At 35.9% G+C, this 22,860-nt stretch overlaps 1 long non-coding RNA gene across 1 annotated transcript; it reads right to left on the reverse strand.

The window, feature by feature from the left end:
• Positions 1-1,352: 1,352 nt before the first annotated feature.
• LOC130708124 (uncharacterized) lies at positions 1,353-21,971 on the reverse strand. The gene is made up of 3 exons (XR_009008198.1): positions 21,813-21,971; positions 10,484-10,650; positions 1,353-4,365 (listed from the first exon to the last, which is right to left on the reverse strand). It is a non-coding gene; the product is annotated as an uncharacterized LOC130708124 (long non-coding RNA).
• Positions 21,972-22,860: the final 889 nt, after the last annotated feature.

The following is a 22,860-nucleotide window of genomic DNA, read 5'->3' on the forward strand; positions in this document are numbered from 1 at the left end:
TTAAAAGAAATGTTGGCCAACATTGAAGCACATTGAAAAAAGGCTGGAAAAAGAGGTGACCTGTGGAAAAGCTGTTTGATTATTAGGGAATTTTTGGTTACCTTCCTCAAAGCAACCTCAATATTGGGTGAGACATAAATCAAGCAAGAAGTTATAAAAAGAAAATAGCTGATGATGATTAGATATTGGTAATGCTTTTCGAACTTTAATGTGCATATGATCATGACTCTAAAATGCAAATTAGAAGAGAGGAAATACAGATTAGAGTACCATTTTTATTCAACCTAGTATTAGAAATCCTATCCAGAGCAATTAGGCAAGAAAAATAAAAGAAACCCAAATTGGAAAGGAAAAAGTACAATTGTCACTATTTGCAGATGGCATGACATTATATAGAGAGAACCTTAAAGACTCCACTAAAAAAAACATTAGAATAAGTGAATTCTGTAAAGTTATAGAATATAAAATCAATGTACAAAAATACATTGAGTTTCTATACACCAATAACACAATATCAGAAAGAGAAACAAAGAAAACAATCCCATTTAAAATTACATCCAAACAAAAAATAAAACCTACTAATAAATTTAACCAGGAGGTAAAAGACCTGTATATTTAAAACAATAAGATATTAAAGAAACTGAAGAAGATACAAATTAATGGAAAGATATTTCATGCTCATGGATTGGATGAATTAACATTGTTAAAATGTCCATACTACCCAAAGTAAACTACAGATTCAGTGTAATCTCCATCAACTTTGTATGGAACCACCAAAACCCTGAATAGTCAAAGCAATCTTGAGAAAGAACAAAGCTGGACGGATCACATGCCCTGATTTCAAACTATATTACAACACTATAGTAATTAAAACAGTATGGCACTGGCATAAAAACAGACACACAGATCAATAGGACAGAATACACAGCCCAGAAATAAACCCATGCGTACGTGTTCAATTAAATTCATGTGACTCACTTTATTGCAATATTTGCTTTATTGTGGTGGCCTGGAAATGAACCTGCAATATCTCTGAGGTAGGCCTGTATATTTTGGATATTAGTCCCTTATCAGACACATGATTTGCAAATATTTTCTCCCATTCAGTAGGTTGCTGTTTCATTCGATGGTTTCCTTTCCTGATGCATATAAAAGTTATGTTTGTACTATACTGTAGTTTATTAAGTGTGCAATAGCATTATGTATAAAAAAGCAATGCAAATATCTTAATTAAAAAATACTTTATTGGTAAAAAATTCTAACCATCATCTGACAATGCAAGGTTGCCACAAACCTTCAATTTGTAAAAAATACAATATCTGCAAAGCACAGTAAAGCAACATGCAATAAACAAGGTTTGTCTGTAAAAGAAACTCTTACAACTCAACAGCAAAAAACCAAACAATTCAATTAAAAAATGGGCATAATCCACGTACTGCGATGAAGAGTGGCCCCCGCTTGCCGCAACTAGAGAAAGCCCTCGCACAGAAACGAAGACCCAACACAGCCAAAAATTAATTAATTAATTAATTAATTTAAAAAAAAATGGGCATAATATCTGAAGACGTTTTTCCAAAGAAGACAAACAGATGGTCAATAAGTTATGAAAAGATGCTCAACATCATTAATTATCAGGGAAATGAAAATCAAAACTACAATATCAATTCACACCAGTTAAAACAGCTACTATCAAAAAGTCAAGAAGTATGTATTGGCAAGGATGTGGAGAAAAGGAAACCCTGGTGCACTGTTGGTGGGAATATAAATTGGTGCAGCCACTATGAAAAAAGTATGGCGGCTCCTCAAACAACTAAAATTAGAACTATTATACCATATGATTCAGCAATTCCACTCCTGGGTATTTATCTGAGGAAAACAAAAACACTAACTCAAAAAGATATATGCTTCCCCGTGTTCATTGTAGCATTATTTACAATAGCTAAGATATGGAAACAACCTAAGTGTCCATCAATGGATGAATGGATAAAGAAATTGTGGTATATATATAGACAATGTAGTATTATTCAGCCATAAAAAAATCAAATCCTGCTATTTGTGACAACATGGATGGACCTCATGGGCATTTTACTAAGTGAAATAAGTCAGATAAAGACAAATACCATATCATTTCTTTTACATGTGGAATCTTAAAAAAACAAAACAAAACAAGCTCATAGATACAGAGAACAGATTGGTAGACTCCAGAGACAGAGTGTGGGGATGGGAGAAATTTTTAAAAATAATAATAATCCAATGCCAGGGGTACTCTCTTGACACCTACCAGTATATGCTCCAATGCAAGTAGCTCTTCTGGTGGAGTGTCTTTCCTCCATAATCAGGCCCAGCACGTCCCCATTCAGGTTACGCTGGGACTTAACCCTTGCTGTTGCGCTGGCACCCAGGGCAGGTGGTGGGTTTTAAAAGGAAAAAAAAGGATACCCATAGCAGTAGCGCATAAATGCAACAATGTGTGTTTTAAGAAAATGAGACAGAAGGAAAAATACAAAGCAGAAAAATACAAAGGGCCATTAAACATTTGAAAAATTATTCAAGTTTATATGTAATCTAAAATGCAATTTAATACTCAATCAGCAAATATTTATAAATAAAAAATAGTCAAGGAAAAACAATAATGAGATACCACCACACACTTCTTAGGATGGCCAAAAATAAATAAATACATGTGTATTTTGACTCAGTTAAGTCTGATATGTAGACTTAAATTCTGCATGTTTAGGCGGTCCAGTAGTTAAGACCTCGCCTTCCAATGCAGGGGGTGTGGGGTCGATCCCTGGTTGGGGAACCAAGATCCCACATGCCTTGCGGCCAAAAAACCAGAACATAAAACAGAAGCAATATTGTAATAAATTCAATAAAGACTTTAAAAATGGTCCACATCAAAAAAATCTTTAGAAAAATAAAAACTCCTAGGTAATACCACTGCAATTGGTCCATACACCAAATTATATGCAGCAATACTGTAAAGTGTTTCAATTGATTTAGTAACAACCAACCAAAAGAGGAGCATTTGCTTATAATTCAAGGGATTTGGAGGATGGATGGAGGATGGGATTCTTCAAGCTCACAAAGGTCAAGCTAACAGGAACTAAAAATAATGCCAGACTATATTTTAGTAAACCTTCCTTTTTAGTGTTTTTATAGGCCCAGGCTGGAATAAAAAATAACCAAAAATATTGGGTAACAGTTTTGTACTGGTAGACCATAGGTTTTGCTTATTCCATCCTGATATAGATGGATTATGATAAAGAATTGGCTTTGACAAACAGTTGATTTGAAAAGGACTCTGAGACCAGTTTAGGCTTTTAGAGATGCAAAGGAAATTTGTTTCTATATAACTATTTCTCCAAAGCTTAGATTTTATATTTTTCTTACATTTTAAGATTTTTTCCCTTTTATATAAAGCATATCTAGTTGCTAAAACAGTAGAAGATATAAACAGACATAAGTAGATGTAATTTATATTTCTTATATAATAATTGTGATATTTGAATAAGGTTTTAGTACAGTTGCCTCCCACTCATCACACAAATACAGAGTAACAGATCTTAATTGACAACTTGTTAGAAACCACGTGGTGTTTCATAGTGTACTGTTCCCTCAGTTGGAGGTAGTTTTGGATGGAGAACTAAATCTCTAACAAGGCAACATTCTTTCCTAGTTCTGTTAAAGAAAAACAAAAGTAATAAAATATTTACATTCAATAGTGTTCAGTTAAACGGAGGACATGTAAGTGGGTTCAAACATGACATGAAATTAAACAATTAAACATGCTTTTGCAAATTTTGTCTGTTTTTAAACATCTGGAAGCTAGCCAAAAACATCTGAAGAATTCATGCCAAATTAATTGTTTCCCTGGGGAGGAAAAGACATAAATAAGTTGACAAAACCAATATTTATAAACATTGATTGTCTGAATACCTTTCCTGGATTAACTTTGGGTAAGGTATGAACATGAATATAAGTTCATCATGAACCAATCCTGGAAGAGAGACACCTGCATCTGAAGTGCAAACTTGGAAATAATAACATACACCTGCTAGGAATGTGGATTAATTTCCATTAGATACAGTACAGATGGGACCAGATAGAAGGAAGACAGCAAGGCCACATTCATAGTTGCCCTCATGGGGTAAGCAGAATTATAGGAAGGAAGCAGGGATTGCGGCCTGTGAAAAAGGGTCAGACTAGGCGCAGATGTAGAAATGACAGCCATTATTTGAGAATCAGTGGTTTTCCAAAGCAGCCTTTCTGGGAGGCACCAGACAAGAATAGTCACAGCAAACTGAAAGCTGTCAGGTAGCGGGCCAGTCTCCTGGATGTCAATTTGCATTTAACAGTCCTTCACTAAAAAAAAAAAAAAAAAAAAAAAGAGAGAGAGAGAGAGGAGGATTATGACACACACTTTAATAAAAAGTACAAAGAACATGAAGATGCTCTTTACCTACAAATATATATCACTAATACATATACATTAGGATATATTTACATTAGGTACAAATTATGAATCATATACCATGTACCAGCAACCTTACATGCAATATATCAATGAGACTCTAAAAATACAGCAAGGCACTGTAATTTTCCTATTTTCACTGATGAAGAAACTTGAGTCTCAGTAACGTTAACTTGCATATAAGCACATTGCCAGAAATTGGCAAGTGTGGGATTTGAATGTAAAAGATTCTAGTTCTCAACTCTTATGCCTTAACACACATTTTATATGGTCTCAAAATTAACATATGATATGCAAAATTGAGTAATGATTCAACTTAAACACTAATGCTGATATTGGTTGTTGGCAGAGGTATAGACAGAAACTCTCAGTGTTAAGGTAAACAAAAGTTACTATAACTTTTATGAATAATATTTTTAAAATAATTATCAACAATAAAATAATCCCTTTGAGACAATTCTACTTCTAAGAATTTATTCAAAAGAAATAAGAATGGACTTAAGATTCCATTACAAGGTTCTTTTTCTTTAAAACGACAAATAAAGACTGAAGGTCTCAAAACAGGGTCTTGGTAAAATAAAGTATAGTACATCCAGGAGAATGTTATATGACCTTGAATGATACACTGAACATTGTAAATGGGTTGGAAGGAGGGCTTTCAAGGTAACACAGGGCAAAGATCTCTGTATCACTAAACCAGAAAGCCTTTATACATACATGCAGTTTAAGAAAGAATTACTGTAGGCACTTCCCTTATTCCAAATTGGGGAGGAATAGTATATTCATATTGTTGGGGGACTTTAAGTTTATTTCCCTTTCAAAGACTCCAAGAGGGTAAGAGAAGATCAAATTGAAATTTTAGACTCTCTTTCTAAAGAACTGGACTTCGACCTCAGATTTGAACCCGGACAGTCTTAAAGATCGAACTCTTAAGCATCATCCTGTATTTTTAGTTAAAGGCTACTTTTCCAGGGGATAAAATGTGCCAAGCACTGATCTAAGTATTCTGCAAATACTGACTCATTTTAGTCTAATGCTGCTATGACCGTATGTGGTTGAAACCCTGTGACACAACTTCATGCAGATGTGAAGCAGCAGCATGGGGGTCAAACCGCGGTCACACAGCTGACAAGAAGCAGAGCCAAGGCTTTCAGCATGAAAAAGTCTGACACCAGAACTATGCTTAACCACTGTGTTAAGATGCCTGCATATTCTCTGTGTTCCCTCTACCTCCTCCACAGCCTCTAGGCCCTCATTCCATTATCCCTAAAACTTCTGGATTGCTTTGGTTTGTACTATTATTTACATATCACCACTATGTTTCACAATTTTCTCCTTCCACATTCTGTCACCTTAATTTCCAGTGTAGTTAAATTGGTTTTTACAAAGATTTTAAAATTCACTAATTTTATCAAGTGCCCCACTCATCTCTTTGCTAAAGCTTGTGTCTAAACTGGTTTATTAGCATCATGTTTCCTGAATTTACAAATTTCTCTGTTGCCTTCATGCTTGATTAAGATTGTACTTGATCTAAAATTCTTGAATTACACTTCACTTTCCTGATGATTTTGAAACAATGCTACTTCCCTTTCTGATTTTTATGTTGTTACAACTGGGTCCTGAAGCCAGCCTTATTTATTCCAGCTTATAGACAAATTGAATTTTCCCCCTGAATGCCTTAGGATTATTTATTGTTTTCTTGAAGTACAATTGTGTTAACTGACCTGGTTTTAGCTTGTAGCGTCAAGTTTTCAGTTATTTTATGCAAGTTTTCTTAAATTGTCTCTTTGCAAAACTTTTCCATTAGTTTCTGCTTTTGTGTATCGTATTCCAATTGTTTGGCTTTCTTTATAAGGGTCAGCAATAATGTGTACATTAGACCATTTTTTCCATCATGCAGTTATTATTTTCTTTCAAAACTACACATTTTTACATTTCACTTGGCTTAGTTTTCTTAATTCTCTCCTCTGTCTCCCTATTTTAAGAGGATATATTTTTATTTGCTTCCAATGTAACTTTTATTTCTGTAATGACATTTTTCTCCTTTATAGGTAAATGTATAAATATATTAATTCTGCCACATAACTTTTCATTTCTTTGCATTGTCTCCCTTTTCCTCTAATTCTTGTATTTCACTGTGCTATCTTGTTTCACTGAGATGTTTCATTGGTATTTACTTCAATTTACTTGATATAACAGTAAAATGTGTACTCCAAATCTCACCTACTTCAGGCTATAATCTTTTTATCATGTTTCTATATGTTCACAAATTTCTCACATTTTATTTTCAGTTATCTTTTGCCAAGGCCCATTATATTTCTTTTTATGAATCCAAAACCTTCTACCTAGACAAGTTCTTTGCAAAAGTTTAATGTTTAGTGTAAAGAAGGAAGTGGAGTATTGAGTTAGGGTGATGGACAGATTAAGAATTAGGCACCTTAAACTTTAACTCTTGTCATTTTCTCATGAGCATCTCCACTGTGGCAGGATGCAACTCTGGGATAGCTAGAAGGCTCACAGTGGGTCTGCTTGGTGTGTTTGGACCTTTTCAATTTCAAGGAAACAGATGCACACATAAACTCAAACTGTATTAAGGGATTATCTGAATTCCTCTTATCTAGAGTCTGAAAATTCCAAGGCAGAGCTGGCCAGCACACAGGAGTCAGAATTTCAAACAGAGGCATCAGAACTTGGTTGGAGTTGGAAGACTTTTGGCTACCCTGTTTTCTTCTTGGCTTCATCCATTTCCAGGAGTTCTAGACTTTAATACTCCTCTCACCAAATTTGGCAGACAATGCAGTAACTATTCAATATCTATTTTCTCTTTCTTCTTTACTAATAGAAGCATAGTTTGGTTTAGAACTGCAGTGTGTCCAGTTACGTGATATCCATGTTCCCAGGCTGTGTAACAGTGAGGGGTGACCATCAGCCTGTCCTTGAAATGAAAGATCTCTATTGCATGTAATCCAGGAATGATACTATTTTCCTGAAACAATTAAATAGTGTGAGCTGACCCAAGTCTGGGTTCCTTGCCCTTTCCACTTTATTCTGCCTCCAGATGGAGCAGCCATTCTGTGACCATAAGAGCCACATAATGGGGAGAACAGAGAATGGACCTGGACACAGCCCAAGTCTCTGATGCCTTTTTTTTAAACTGAGGTATAATGGACTTATAATATTATATTAGTTTCAGGTGTACAACACAATGATTTGATATTTGTATATATGGTGAAATGATCACTGCAATAAATCCATCACCATATGTAATCGCATTTTTTTCCCATAATGAGAACTTTTAAGATTTACTCTCTTAGCAACTTCCAAATATGCACTACAGCATTAATATAGTTACAGTACTGTGCCTTATATCCCCATGACTTATTTATTTTATAACTGGAGGTTTGTATTTGTTGACCCCCTTCATCCATTCTGCCCCTCCCCTCCACCCCACCCCTACCTCTGGCAACCATCAGTATATTCTCTGTATCTATGAGCTTTTTTGTTTTAGATTTCACATATAAGTGAGATCATACAGTATTTGTCTGTCTAACTTATTTCATAATGCCATCAAGGTCCATCTATGTTGTCACAAATGGCAAGATTTCATTCTTTTTTATGGTTGAACCATTCTCTCTCTCTCTCTCCATACATACATATTTTCACATTCTCTTTATCCACTCATCCATCAATGGACACTTAAGTTGTTTCCATGTCTTGGCTCTTGTAAACAATGATGCAATGAACATGGGGGTGCATATATCTTTTTGAGTTAGTGTTTTCGTTTTCTTCAGATAAATACCCAGAAGTAAAATTGCTGGATCATACGGTAGTTCTGTTTTCATTTTTTTCTGGAACCTCCATACTGTTTTCCATAGTGGCTGTAACAATTTGCATTCCCATCAACAGTGCAAAAGTGTTCCCTTTTCTCCACATCCTCACCAACACTTATTTCTTGTCTTTTTGATAATAGCCATTCTAAAAAGTGTGAGGTGATATCTCATTGGGATTTTTTTTTTTTTTTTTTTTTAAAGCAATTTTTTTTTTTTAATTTTATTTATTTATTTATTTATTTATTTATTTTTGGCTGTGCTGGGTCTTCGGTTCGTGCGAGGGCTTTCTCTAGTTGCGGCAAGTGGGGGCCACTCTTCATCGCGGTGCGGGGACCGCTCTTCATCGCGGTGCGCGGGCCTTTCACTATCGCGGCCCCTCCCGTTGCGGGGCACAGGCTCCAGACGCGCAGGCTCAGCAGCTGTGGCTCACGGGCCCAGCTGCTCCGTGGCATGTGGGATCTTCCCAGACCAGGGCTCGAACCCGTGTCTCCTGCATTAGCAGGCAGATTCTCAACCACTGCGCCACCAGGGAAGCCCTCTCATTGGGATTTTGATTTGAATTTCCCTGATGATTAATGATGTTGAACATCTTTTCATGTGTCTGTTGATCATCTGTATGTCTTCACTGGAAAAACTTCTTTTCAGATCTTCTGTCCATTGTTTAATCATATTGTTTGGCTTTTTGCTATTGAGTTGTATGAGTTCTTTATATATTTTGATATTAATCATTTATCAGATGTTTTATGATGGTTTTTAATTATGGCACTAGCACTGAACTTGCTTTGTCTTATGCTCTAGAAATTATAAGAGAAAAAGAGACCTTATTTTTTTAAGAGACTACCTGATACAGAGAAATCACAAAATCCTAAATGACATGGGAAACTCACACAAAATTTAAAAAGGAAAGCTTTCACTTCTGGAAGTTTGAAGTTCAGTCTAATTGATTTTGTTGGTTGATAGGTTCATTCCTAAACAAATAACAATATCTGGGAGATAGGGGTGGTGGGGGGAGGCTAGACTTTCATTCTCAGCTATAAAGTCAAGGATGGAATTAGCTTTACCTGGACCAAGGAGACTACAAATGAAACATACACACACACACACACACACACACCAGGGCATCACTATGATGAGAAGAGTGAATATAGGCTAGAGAGTTAAAAACACTCCCCAGGATAAGGGTGTGTGTGTATGTATGTAAGATAATTAAATTTTATTTAACTTCAGCTGACAAATATCGGCAGCAGCAAGTTGCAATCCATAGTTTCTCATCTAACTTGTCTCAGTAAAGGCAAGCTTTTGCAGAGATGGAATGCTTGCATAATTTCCAGCTTCTACTCTAACCTAAGTATTGTCAAAGTTCAGGAGGTTTCTACAACCAGCTCCTACACTGTGATCTATTTGTTCAAAATATTTGGTTTTACTCCTCAGTTTATGCATCGTCGTTTCAAAAATCTAGTTCCCTGCTGAATCTGGCCAAAGTCTGGTACTTTCATTCATGTATTGAGGGTGCAGGTTTTGGCGCTTCTCAATTTTGGTTAAAATGGAGTTTGTTCACTTGTTTTGTTTGGTTTGGTTTTTTTTTTTTAAACATTATTTCTGCTTATTGTTCTTATTGTTACTGGTTCTAATTAGGAGATGACAAGAAATCTTTACCATCTTAAACCAGAAGTATATCATATACTATTTATATCCACAAAAAATACGTATCTTACTCCTGAATTTATGTTCTAGATTTCAGATTGATTTATTCTTAATATAAAGGCATAAGTTGCTGAAATACAGTTTTTATCATGCCAATTCTGTCCTCAGACCATCAAAAGCAATTTTCTCAGAAGATAAAATCCAATAGTCTTACCTTGGAATGTATGTACTTATGAAAAGCAAATTCAACTACACAGTGTCTCCAGTTCTGCTCTGTGCTTCTTCAAGTTTATGAGTGCACACAAGCTATATTTAAAATGTTCTATCTAAAAGGTTTACTCTGTTCAAAATGTTCTCCTGGTTAATGAACAGTGTGTCAATATTGATAAGCCAATACCATGGAAAAGCCTCCTGCATTGACTCTACAACCAGATATGATCACTTTGAATTTCTGCGTTACTGTGACACTTAGCATACTCTGTTCCACATTTTATTTATTTAAATATGTGTGTTTTTCAATGTTGAAATATCTTACCTTCCTTAGTAGATATTTATATCCTTTAGGGCAGCATCTTTCTAGTCTTCATGAATACTTGAACTTTCATGGTGACGCTTAATTTAGGAGGTCTTCAGCAATTACTCGTTGGACTACATTTTTTAAATTAAATTTTAAAAAAGAGTTGTATTAAACAACTTCCATTTCTGTACAAGTAAAAAAAGAATCAGTTTAGTCACTCCAAGTTCCAATTTAACCTTTAACTTATAATCATCCTGAAGTTACAGAGACTAAATAAAATTGACAGAAATAATAGGAATTGATGTTGATAGCATGAACTTGAATAAGTAGGTATATGTTGATGGGAAATTAAAACAACAACAATAAAAAACACAAAACACCATGAGGATTCTGTTTGATTTCCTACCCCAGATACCCTGAATCAGGAGTGATCAGACTCTTGGAAACACGAAGGTGCTGCATATATACCTCCATCAGAGACATCACTTTTGAGCTAACGCCTTCCAAACCTACAACCCCTTCAGATCTTTTTTCTAAGCTGCTGTTCTGCCTTCTAGATATTGTCTGAAGACACAGACGTGAAATGTCCACTCCTTCATGAAAGTCATATTAAAAACAAACTTACTGTCTTTCCCCACTTGATAACTGTGTTTCCTTTTACATTTTCTATCCACCTTATATTTTTAGACAAATGTTCTGCATATCTAATGCTGCATACAAAACCCTTAAACTTAGTGGTGTAAAACAACAATTATTTTGTTCACAGATCTGGTGTCTGGGCTGGTGCTTCAGCAGGACCAACTTGATTCTAGTCCACTTTGTATGAGCTGTGGAAGCTTGGCGCCTGTATGCCAGTGCCTTGGCTGGGATGCTTCTGCTAAGAAGTCTTGGCCGAGCACCAGAATGGCCAGGAGTCCTTGGGCATCTCTCTTTATTTCTATGTGATTTTCCAACATAGTATTTTCAAGGTAGTTGGACTTGTCACATGGACACTCAGGCTTCAAAGCATGTGTTCCAAGAGTGGCCAAAGGAAAGCTGTGTCCTTGATATGACTTTGCCTTCAAATTTACATAGTTGGGCTTCCATGATACTCTTTGGTTTGGCGCAGTCTCAAGCCCCTTCCCAGATTCAAAAGGAGGGACCATAGATACCATTTGTCCATGAAAGAAAGTGTGATGTCTTACTGCAAATATTGTTCTGGCCACTGATAAAAAATACGATTTGTCCTAGCAAATTTATTTTGCCTCAGATATCTGCTGAAAACTGTAGTTACTTATAGTAGGATAGGACTCCATAAATATTTATTGTGGTTCAAGAAGGATTAATCTTCTAGAATAAATTACTAATAATTATTTTTGGCTGTGGATGTTCCTATGCTTAACAATTATTACTGTTGTTTTCAAAATTTCTACCTGCTTGCACTTTTGCCTCTTTTCATTCCATTTTAAAATTCTTATTATGTAGATTTATTATGTAGTTTAAAATAACTAATGTGTAAGATATAATATGCATCTATTTAATCGACACTAATAATGACTGATGTGTTTTTCATATTTTTTTTTAATAAATATATTTATTTTATTTATTTATTTTTAGCTGCATTGGGTCTTTGTTGCCATACGTGGGCTTTCTCTAGTTGTGGTGCACGGGCTTCTCACTGTAGTGGCTTCTCTTCTTGCAGAGCACAGGCTCTAGGTGCATGGGCTTCAGTAGTTGTGGCTCGCTGGCGCTAGAGTGCAGGCTCAGTAGTTGTGGCACACGGGCTTAGTTGCTCCACAGCACGTGGGATCTTCCCGGACCAGGGCTCAAACCCGTGTCCCCTGCATTGGCAGGCAGATTCTTAACCACTGTGCCACCAGGGAAGCCCTTCATATTTTCTTCATATCGTTTATCATCACATTTCTTTCACTCTCACTTTCACTTTGCTCTCCAATTCTTTCATTAAAACTTTAGGCATGAAATAAAAGTTTTCTGGATTATTTTCCCCAATGCATTTATCCCTTCCTCTTTAATCTACCTAAAATTCATTTTTGAATATGGTATGATATAGGAAAATTGTACTTTTCCACATGGATAAAAATCATCCCATCATGACTTATCATATATTCTATCCTGTCACTAATATTTTTAATTAGCTTGAGATTATAACTTATACATAATAAAGTTCACCAATTTTACATGTATGATTTGAAAGTATTGACAGATGCATGCAGTCATGTAATTATAACAATAGCTATAATATAGAACACTTCTATAACCCAAAAATTTACCTCCCCAACCTCATCCCTGAGAAAGCATTGATTAGCTGTCTGTCACTATGGTTTTATCTCTTTTACAAATTCATATAAATGGAATCATAAAGTATATACCATGTACGTCTGGCTTTGTAAACTTAAATGTAATGTTTGATATTCACACATCCATGTTGTTGATCTAGATCAATAGTTCATTCCTCTAATTATTGAGTACTGTAGACTATATGGATATATCATTTTTTTTAAAGTTATTTGCCAGTTTATGGATGTTTGGGTTCTTTCCAGTTTTTAACTATTATGAATCAAGCTGCTATTATGAATATTCACACATGTTTATATAGATATATATTTTCTGTTTGAGTAGATACATTTCTCTTGGGTTTCCAGATTCATATCATAAATGCATGCTCAAATTTATAAGAAATTATCAAACCATTTTTTAAAGTGGTCCACCAGAAATAGGTGGGGCTGCAGTTTATCTGTATCCTCACCAACATGTGTAGTGTCTGTATTTTTAATATAGCCATTCTAGTGGATGTGCAGTAGTATCTCATTATGATTTTATTGTGCATTTTTCTCATGATTGATGATTTTGAGCATCTTTTCTTGTGCTTCTTTACTATTTGTATATCTTTCCCAGTGAAGAGTCTGTTCATCTTTTGTCTATTTTTAATCAGGTGATTTGTCTTAATTGCAAGGAAAAGAAAAGTCGTTGTCAGTAGTTGTGCAATCATTTTCCCATATTGTAGCATTCATTTTCGTTTTATTGACAGTGTCTTTAAAAGAGCAAAAGGTTTTAATTTTGGTGCAGTTTTTATGTAAAAATATGAAATTTGAAGTAGTCAGGCTTTACTCGTCCCACGTTAAATAAAGGTTTGTGGAAAACATTTTTCGAAGTCAATAGATCATATCAAAAATGATAAATCAAAACATCACATTATAAACATTTTGTTTAAAAATATAGAAGAGACTTACACCAAGACACATTATAATTAGAGTGCCAAAAGTTAAAGACAAAGAGAGAATCTTAAAAGCAGCAAGAAAGACAGCTTGTTATGTACTCTGTACAAGGGAACCTCCATAAGACAATTAGCAGAATTTTCAGCAGAAACTTTGCAGGTCAGAAGTGAGGGGAACAACATATTCAAAGTGCTGACACAAAAGAAAAACAAACAAACTGCCAACCAACCAAGGATACTCTACCAAACAAACTGCCAACCAAGGATACTCTACCCAGCAAAGTTGCCATTCAGAATTGAAGGAGAGATAGAGTTTTCAACAGAAGCAAAACTTAAAGGAGTTTATCACCACTAGATCAGCCTTAGAAGAAATGTTAAAGGGAATTTTTAAAAAATAAAACAAAAGAGTATTAATTAGTAACAAGAAAACATATAAAGGTATAATTCTCACTGGAAAAGATAAATATATAGTAAAATGCAGAATAATCTAATGTTGTAAAGGTGCTGGGTTAATCAGTAATAAAGTTAGTATGAAGATTAAAAGAAAAATGTAGTAAAAATAACTATAACTACAATAATTTTTAATGGATACATAAGATAAATATATGTAAATTGTGTCATCAAAAACATAAAATTACAAAATTTAGAAGGGGAGTGAAAATGTAGACCTATAGAATGTGCTCAAAATTAAGTTGTTATCAACTTAAAATAGCTTGTTATAAATATAAGTTGTTTCATGTAAGCCTCATGGTAATCACAAAGCAAAAATCTATAGTATATACACAAAAAATAAAGAGAAAGGAATCTAAGAATACCATGACAGAAAATCATCAAATCAAAAAGGAAGGGAGTAAGAGAAGAAATAAAGGAACTATGAAAGAGCCAGAAAACAACAAAATGGCAATGACTACATATCGATACCTGTGAGTAATTACCTTAACTGTAAATGGACTATTTCTCCAATGAAAGGATATAAAGTAGCTGAATGAATTTTTTAAAAAAAGACCCATCCATATGCTGTCTACAAGAGACTCACTTCAGAAGTAAGGACACAGATGGACTGAAAGTGAAGGAATGGAAAAAGATATTCCATGCAAATGGAAACCAAAAAACAGCTGGGGTAGCTATACATGTATCAGACAAAATAGACTTTCACACAAAGACTGTGATAAGAGACAAAGAAGGTCATTATGTAATGATAAAGGGGTCAGTCCAACAAGAGAATATAAAATTTGTAAATATTTATGAATTCAACACAGGAGAACCTATATATATAAAGCAAATATTAACAGACCTAAAGAGAGAAATACTAAAGAGAAAGCAATACTATAATAGTAGAGGACTTTAATAATCAACTTTCATCAATGGATAAATTATCCAGACAGAAACCAATAAAGAAACATTGGCCTTAGAAGATACATTAGGTCAGATAGACCTAACAGACACACAGAACATTCATCTAAAAGCAATAGAATACACATTCTTTTCAAGTGCACATGGAACATTCTCCAGGTCATTTCATATATTTTAGGACAGAAAACAAGTTTTAATATATTTAAGAAGGTGAAAATCATATCAAGTTATTTCTTCTGACCTCAATGACATTTAACTAGAAATTAATTACAAGAAAACTGAAGAATTGACAAATATGTGGAGATTAAATAACATGGTAGTGAACAATCAATGGATCAAAGAAGAAATCAAAAGAGGTATCAAAATATACCTTGAAACATTCTCCAGGATAGATCATATCTTGGGTCACAAATCAAGCCTTGGTAAATTTAAGAAAATTGAAATCGTATCAAGTATCTTTTCCGACCACAACGCTATGAGACTAGATATCAATTACAGGAAAAGATCTGTAAAAAATACAAACACATGGAGGCTACACAATACATTACTTAATAACGAAGTGATTACTGAAGAAATCAAAGGGGAAATCAAAAAATACCTAGAAACAAATGACAATGGAGACACGACGACCCAAAACCTATGGGACGCAGCAAAAGCAGTGCTAAGAGGGAAGTTTATAGCAATACAAGCCTACCTCAAGAAACAGGAAACATCTCGAATAAACAACCTAACCTTGCACCTAAAGCAATTAGAGAAAGAAGAACAAAAAAACCCCAAAGCCAGCAGAAGGAAAGAAATTATAAAGATCAGGTCAGAAATAAATGAAAAAGAAATGAAGGAAACAATAGCAAAAATCAATGAAACTAAAAGCTGGTTCTTTGAGAAGATAAACAAAATTGATAAACCATTAGCCAGACTCATCAAGAGAAAAAGGGAGAAGACTCAGATCAATAGAATTAGAAATGAAAAAGGAGAAGTAACCACTGACACTGCAGAAATACAAAAGATCATGAGAGATTACTACAAGCAACTCGATGCCAATAAAATGGACAACCTGGAAGAAATGGACAGATTCTTAGAAATGCACAAACTGCCGAGACTGAACCAGGAAGAAATAGAAAATATGAACAGACCAATCACAAGCACTGAAATTGAAACTGTGATTAAAAACCTTCCAACAAACAAAAGCCCAGGACCAGATGGCTTCACAGGCGAATTCTATCAAACATTTAGAGAAGAGCTAACACCTATCCTTCTCAAACTCTTCCAAAATATTGCAGAGGGAGGAACACTCCCAAACTCATTCTACGAGGCCACCATCACCCTGATACCAAAACCAGACAAAGATGTCACAAAGAAAGAAAACTACAGGCCAATATCACTGATGAACATAGATGCAAAAATCCTCAACAAAATACTAGCAAACAGAATCCAACAGCACATTAAAAGGATCATACACCATGATCAAGTGGGGTTTATCCCAGGAATGCAAGGATTCTTCAATATACGCAAATCAATCAATGTGATACACCATATTAACAAATTGAAGGAGAAAAGCCATATGATCATCTCAATAGATGCAGAGAAAGCTTTCGACAAAATTCAACACCCATTTATGATAAAAGCCCTGCAGAAAGTAGGCATAGAGGGAACTTTCCTCAGCATAATAAAGGCCATATATGACAAACCCACAGCCAACATTGTCCTCAATGGTGAAAAACTGAAACCATTTCCACTAAGATCAGGAACAAGACAAGGTTGCCCACTCTCACCACTATTATTCAACATAGTTTTGGAAGTGTTAGCCACAGCAATCAGAGAAGACAAAGAAATAAAAGGAATCCAAATCGGAAAAGAAGAAGTAAAGCTGTCACTATTTGCAGATGACATGATACTATACATAGAGAATCCTAAAGATGCTACCAGAAAACTCCTAGAGCTAATCAATGAATTTGGTAAAGTAGCAGGATACAAAATTAATGCACAGAAATCTCTTGCATTTCTATACACTAATGACGAAAAATCTGAAAGTGAAATTAAGAAAACACTCCCATTTACCATTGCAACAAAAAGAATAAAATATCTAGGAATAAACCTACCTAAGGAGACAAAAGACCTGTATGCAGAAAATTATAAGACACTGGTGAAAGAAATTAAAGATGATACACATAGATGGAGAGATATACCATGTTCCTGGATTGGAAGAATCAACATTGTGAAAATGACTCTACTCCCCAAAGCAATCTACAGATTCAATGCAATCCCTATCAAACTACCACTGGCATTTTTCACAGAACTAGAACAAAAAATTTCACAATTTGTATGGAAACACAAAAGACCCCGAATAGCCAAAGCCATCTTGAGAACGAAAAATGGAGCTGGGGGAATCAGGCTCCCTGACTTCAGACTATATTACAAAGCTTCAGTAATCAAGACAGTTTGGTACTGGCACAAAAACAGAAATATAGATCAATGGAACAGGATAGAAAGCCCAGAGATAAACCCACACACATATGGTCACCTTATCTTTGATAAAGGAGGCAAGCATATACAGTGGAGAAAAGACAGCCTCTTCAATAAGTGGTGCTGGGAAAATTGGACAGGAACATGTAAAAGTATGAAATTAGAACACTCCCTGACACCATGCACAAAAATAAACTCAAAATGGATTAAAGACCTAAGTGTAAGGGCAGACACTATCAAACTCTTAGAGGAAAACATAGGCAGAACACTCTATGACATACATCACAGCAAGATTCTTTTTGACACAGCTCCCAGAGAAATGGAAATAAGAGCACAAATAAACAAATGGGACCTAATGAAACTTAAAAGCTTTTGCACAGCAAAGGAAACCATAAACAAGACCAAAAGACAACCCTCAGAATGGGAGAAAATATTTGCAAATGAAGCAACTGACAAAGGATTAATCTCCAAGATTTACAAGCAGCTCATGCAGCTCAATAACAAAAAAACGAACAACCCAATCCAAAAATGGGCAGAAGATCTAAATAGACATTTCTCCAAAGAAGATATACAGATGGCCTACAGACACATGAAAGAATGCTCAACATCATTAATCATTAGAGAAATGCAAATCAAAACTACAATGAGATATCATCTCACACCGGTCAGAATGGCCATCATCAAAAAATCTAGAAACAATAAATGCTGGAGAGGGTGTGGAGGAAACGGAACACTCTTGCACTGTTGGTGGGAATGTAAATTGATACAGCCACTATGGAGAACAGTATGGAGGTTCCTTAAAAAACTACAAATAGAACTACCATACGACCCAGCAATCCCACTACTGGGCATATACCCTGAGAAAACCATAGGTCAAAAAGAGTCATGTACCAAAATGTTCATTGCAGCTCTATTTACAATAGCCAGGACATGGAAGCAACCTAAATGTGCATCGACAGATGAGTGGATAAAGAAGATGTCGCACATATATACAATGGAATATTACTCAGCCATAAAAAGAAACGAAATTGAGTTATTTGTAGTGAGGTGGATGGAGTTAGAGTCTGTCATACAGAGTGAAGTAAGTCAGAAAGAGAAAAACAAATACAGTATGCTAACACATATATACGGAATCTAAGGGGAAAAAAAAAAAAAAAAAGGCCATGAAGAACCTAGTGGCAAGACGGGAATAAAGACACAGACCTACTAGAGAATGGACTTGAGGATATGGGGAGGGGGTGGGGTGAGATGTGACAGGGTAAGAGAGTGTCATGGACATATATACACTACCAAATGTAAAATAGGTAGCTAGTGGGAAGCAGCCGCATAGCACAGGGAGATCAGCTCGGTGCTTTGTGACCATCTAGAGGGGTGGGATGGGGAGGGTGGGAGGGAGGGAGATGCAAGAGGGAAGAGAAATGGGAACATATTGTATATGTATAACTGATTCACTTTGTTATAAAGCAGAAGCTAACACACCATTGTAAGGCAATTATACTTCAATAAAGATGTTTAAAAAAAAAAAGATATCTGGATTGCAAAACAATAATTAAAATGATCTAAATTTAAAATATATATATATATATATATATATATACCTTGAGACAAATTAAAATAAAAATACAACATACCAAAACTAATCAGGACCAGGACAGGACAGCATGACAGGGGAATTCTACCAAACATATAAAGAAGAGCTAATACCTATCCTTCTCAAACTATTCCAAAAAATTGAAGAGGATGGAACACTCCCAAATTTGTTCAACAAGGCCATCATTTCTGTGATACCAAAACCAGACAAAGACACTACAAAAAAGAAAATTACAGGCCAGTATCTCTGATGAATATAGATGCAGAATTTGTCAACAAAATATTAGCAAACCAAATTCAACAATACATTAAAAGGATGATACAACATGATCAAGTGGGATTATTCCAGAAACTCACATTAACAAAATGGAGGGCAAAAATCATATGAACATCTCAATAGATGCAGAAAAAGCAATGGAGAAAATTCAACATCCATTTATGATAAAAACTCTCAACAAAGTGGGTATAGAAGGAATGTACCTCAGCATAATAAAGACCATATATGACAAGCTCACAGCTAACATCATACTCGACAGTGAAAAGCTGAAGCCCTCTAAAATCAGGAAGAAGACAAGGAAGACTACTCTCACCATTTTTATGCAACATAGTATTGGAATTCCTAGCCAGAGCAATTTGGTAAAGAAAGAAATAAAAGACATCCAAATAAAAAAGGAAAAAGTAAAACTGTCACTATTTGCAGATGGCATGATATTATATATAATAAACCCTAAAGACTCCATTAAAAAACTGTTAGAATAATCAAATTCATTAAAGTTGTAGGATATAAAATCATTACAGAGAAATATGTTGTATTTCTATACACTAATAAGAAAAAAGTCTGAAAAATAAATTAAGAAAACAATCTCATTTACAATTTTATCAAAAAGAATAAAATATCTAAAAATATTTTAACCAAGGAAGTGGAAAACCTATACATGGAAAATTATAAGACACTAATGAAAGAAACTGAAAAAGACATAAATTTTTAAAAAAAGATATTCCATGTTTATGAATTAGAAGAGTTAATATCATTAAAATGTCCACAGTACCCAAAGCAATCTATAGATCCAATGCAATCCCTATCAAAATCCCACTGGCATTTTCCAAAGAAATAGAACAAACAATTTAAAAAATTGTATGAAACTACAAAAGACCCCAAATAGTCAAAACAATCTCAAGAAAGAAAAAAAAAAATAGCTAGAGGAATCACAACTTGATTTAAAAATATATTATAAAGCTGTAGTAATCAAAACAGTATAGTATTAGCATAGAAACAGAAACATAAATCAATGTTATAGTATAGAGCCCAGAAATGAGCCCACAAATATATGACCAATTAATTTATGACAAAGGAGTTATGAATATACAGTGGGGAAAGTTACAGTCTCTTCAATTAATGGTGCTGGGAAACTGGACAACCACATCCAAAATGACGAAAATGGACTGTTATCCATACACAAAAGTTAACTCAAAAGAGATTAAAGTCTTGACCATAAGACCTAAAACCACAAAACTCCTAGAAGGAAACACAGGTGGCAACCTCCTCGATATAGGACTTAGTGATAATTTCTGGATTTGACACCAAAAGCAAAAGCAACAAAAGCAAAAATAAACAAGTGGAACTACATCAAATTAAAAAGCTTCTACACAGCAAAAGAAACCATCAACAAAATAAGAAGGCAACCTACAAAATGGAAGAAAATATTTGCAAATCATGTATATGATAAGGGACTAATATGCAAAATATATAATGAATTCATACAACTCAGTAACAAAAAAGCAAACAATATGATTAAAAAATGGGCTGAAGAGCTGAGTACACATTTTTCCAAAGAAGACAGACAGATGGCCAACAGGTACATGAAAAAATGTTCAACATCACTAATCATCAGGGAAATGCAAATCAAAACTACAATGAGCTAACACCTCGACACCTGCCAAAATGGCTATCATCAAAAAGACGAGAAATGACAAGTATTGGGTAGGATGTGGAGTAAAAGTAACCATTATGCCCTGTTGGTGGGAATGCAAATTAACACAGCCGCTGTGGAAAACAGTGTGAAAGTTTCTCAAAAAATGAAAAACAGAACTACCATATGGGGGGCTTCCCTGGTGGCACAGTGGTTGAGAGTCTGCCTGCCAATGCAGGGGACACGGGTTCGAGCCCTGGTCTGGGAAGATCCCACATGCCGCGGAGCAGCTGGGCCCGTGAGCCACAATTACTGAGCCTGTGTGTCTGGAGCCTGTGCTCCGCAACAAGAGAGGCCGCGATTGTGAGAGGCCCGCACACTGCGATGAAGAGTGGCCCCCACTTGCCACAACTAGAGAAAGCCCTCGCACAGAAACGAAGACCCAACACAGCCATAAATAAATAAATAAATAAAATTTAAAAGAAAAATAAAAGAAAGAACTACCATATGATCCAGCAATTCCACTTCTGGCTATTTACCCAAAGAAACTAAAAACACTAACTTGAAAAGATATATGTACCCCCATATTCATTGCAGCATTATTTACAATAGCCAAGACATGGAAAGAAGATGTCAAAATATAAGATACAGAAAATTTGAAATTTATACAGTATACCCCCATTAGCATGGGCCAAAAGGGAGTTGGGGTGCTCTTGGAATATAAATGTTCCTTCTCTATTCTCCCCACTTTCAAAAGGAGAAGTCAAGAGAATTCCAGAACTTTGCCCTCTCCTGGAAAAACGCCCACTCTCCCTACCTCTTAACAGTCAGTCCACATTGAATCCACCAGGAGCAGTGTACTTTTGTTTTTATCCAGTTTATGTCTGGCACCACAAAAATTCAAAGAACCCCAGGTCTTCATCTTCAGAATTACCATGCACAACTGCTGGATGCTGTCTCTCACAGCCTTCACAGAACCAGCCTAGGGGGGGTGAATGAAGTAGGTAATACCCATCTTTCTCATTGCCGTTTCTAGATCATTCTCACATCATTTTCTCTAATCCTATTTTGTATTTTATTTCATCAGATTTACAGCACCTCTTCTTATTTCTCTCATATACTAACCCTCAAAACAAGCATTCTTCAGTACTCCGGCTCCTAGTTTACCACCACTCATTACAACAGTTGTGTCACAATCCCAGGTGATTTCGATATTTACACAGATGATCATCAAGCCCAGCATGTCCTGTACCCCATCTTTAGTGATTTTACCCTCCACCTTACCTCAAGCACCCACTCTCAGGACCCTACTGCAGATTTTATCATTACCAACAGCTGCAAGCTCCCGTAATTCAGAAATTCAAACACCCAACTTTCTTTTCCGTCTCACTCCCTCTACTTCCTAACCCAGCAACTGTAACCCACAGATATCACCACATTTTAACGTCTCCTCCTCTCGTGTTCCCGTTCTTCTTTGTACAATTTGTATACCATAGTTCCGCATTACACTCACTTTAAAGCCTGTATCTGTCAGTTTCCTAGCCTCTTTCTGGTTTCTTCGTACTCACTGGTCAAAAAACTAATCTCGGTCAACGCGGAGCGCAGAGAGCAGGCGCAGGCTGGGACGCTCGGTCCGTGGGGATCCCGGGGGAAGGGGCGCCGGCGCCCCGGAAGCCAAGGGTCACCCACTCCTCCAGGCGCGCGCGAAGCGTGGACCGGCCGCGCGTTGCTGGAGCGGAGGGGGCGGGGCGGGGGAGGGAGGTGCGGCTCTGAGTCCCGCGGGGCTGTGCTCTCCCTCCGCGGTCCGGGGGCGGGAGCGGAAGTCGGTGCGCTGGTGGGTGGTGCACGAAGTCATTGCCTCCCTG

This window comes from Balaenoptera acutorostrata, chromosome 4 (assembly GCF_949987535.1).
Source record: "Balaenoptera acutorostrata chromosome 4, mBalAcu1.1, whole genome shotgun sequence".
Lineage (NCBI taxonomy): Eukaryota > Metazoa > Chordata > Mammalia > Artiodactyla > Balaenopteridae > Balaenoptera > Balaenoptera acutorostrata.